This window comes from Drosophila pseudoobscura, unplaced genomic scaffold, assembly GCF_009870125.1.
Source record: "Drosophila pseudoobscura strain MV-25-SWS-2005 unplaced genomic scaffold, UCI_Dpse_MV25 Unplacedtig00000007, whole genome shotgun sequence".
Lineage (NCBI taxonomy): Eukaryota > Metazoa > Arthropoda > Insecta > Diptera > Drosophilidae > Drosophila > Drosophila pseudoobscura.
The window spans coordinates 228,494-230,286 of record NW_022881697.1 but is presented as its reverse complement, the minus strand read 5'-3'; positions in this window follow the sequence as shown (position 1 = coordinate 230,286).

Below are 1,793 nucleotides of genomic sequence, written 5' to 3'. Positions count from 1 at the left end.
ACTTACTTTACTTATGGCGGCGAGGAATTTATATCACCTGCCGGACAACTTATCTCTGCTGACAAAATACGTCTCTCCGCTTGCAGAAAACTTATCTCCGGCGGCGGGAAATCTATATTCCCTGCCAGACAACTTATCTCTGCTGACGAAATACGTCTCTCCGCTGGCGGAAAACTTATTTCCGGTGCCGGAATATCTATATCCCCTGCCAGACAACTTATCTCTGCTAACGAAATACGTCTCTCCGCTGGCGGAAATCTTATTTCCGGTGCCGGGAAATCTATATCCGCTGCCGGACATCTTATCTCTGCTGACGAAATACGTCTTTACGCTGGCAGAAAAGTTATCTCCGGTGGCGGGAAATTTATATCCGCTGCCGGAAAACTTTCTGTTGGATATAATTGTACCGTTTTAGTTTACCGTTATATATATAAGCGATATATAAAACGGAGCTGATACAAGAGACACGTAGTGGTTCGGTTAAACGTTTATTTGAGAGTGAGAAAAATGGTATATGCATTATGAGCACGATACAATACAGTGTTGCCAGATAATTGTTGCTTATTCAAACAATAGTATCGATTACATTTTTAACACTTCTTCTTAAGCTACATATTATCATTTTAAACTAACTACCGCATGTTTAACTTTGTCATTCCAAGTAATTTAACAAAGTCGTCGTGTTTTTTCTTGCTTAAACATTTTGTTAGTAGATCTGCAACATTGCCGTTTGTCGATACGTATTCTAGTATAATTTCATTACATTCTACTTTTTCGCGAACAAAATGATACTTAATATCAATGTGCTTCGTGCGTTTGTGATGTACCGGATTTTGAGCAATATGTTGCGAACTGATGTTGTCGCCATAGATGGTTAAAGGCTCTGTAACAGTTGACCAACCAATCTCGTCGAGAAGTCTTCGTAAATAAATAGCCTCTTTAGCAGCCATAGATAGTGCTATGTATTCAGCTTCAGTGCTGCTCAACGCGACAACACTTTGCTTAGTTGAAGTCCAAGAAAAAGCACTGCCTGCTAGGAAGAATGCGTATCCACTATAAGATCTTCTATCGAGCCTGTCATTGGCCCAGTCAGCATCAGCGAAACCTCTTACTGGTTCACCACACTTGCGGTATGAGATGCCCAAATTCTTCGTACCAGCCAGATACCTTAGAATGTGTTTTGCAACCGTCTCGTGTTCTGCGCGGGGATCAGTATTTCGTTGCGACAGTTTGCTTACTGCGTGCAAAATGTCCGGTCGGCTCAAGACTGCTAAATACATAAGGGAACCAATTAATGACTGATATTGTGTTACATTTACCTTGACACAATTATCATCAATGCAGCCAACTTGATAGCCCGGGTCGAGCGGTGTGCTGACTGGACGGCACTTGCTCATGCCATACGTGTCCAATAGTCCTTGAATATGCGATTTCTGGCAAAACGAAATCGAACCCTGTTCACCGTCTCGCTCAATTTCCATTCCTAGGAAAAAGTTTATGGGGCCGCCATCGTGCATCTTGAAGTTTGTCATTTTTGTTTGGACATGCGATAATTAAATCGTCGACGTAGACTGCAATATAGCTGTATGTTTGCTCATCTTTCTTGACGTACAAGCATGCCTCGTTCTTACATCTCTTGAAGCCCATGGTAGACAATACCTCGTCGAGCGTTTTGTTCCATACTCGCCCGGATTGCTTGAGTCCATAAAGTGCTTTACGCAGCTTTATAACTTTTTCTGGATGATGCTTGTCGACAAAATTCTGAGGCTGCCTCATGTACACAGTCTCATGGA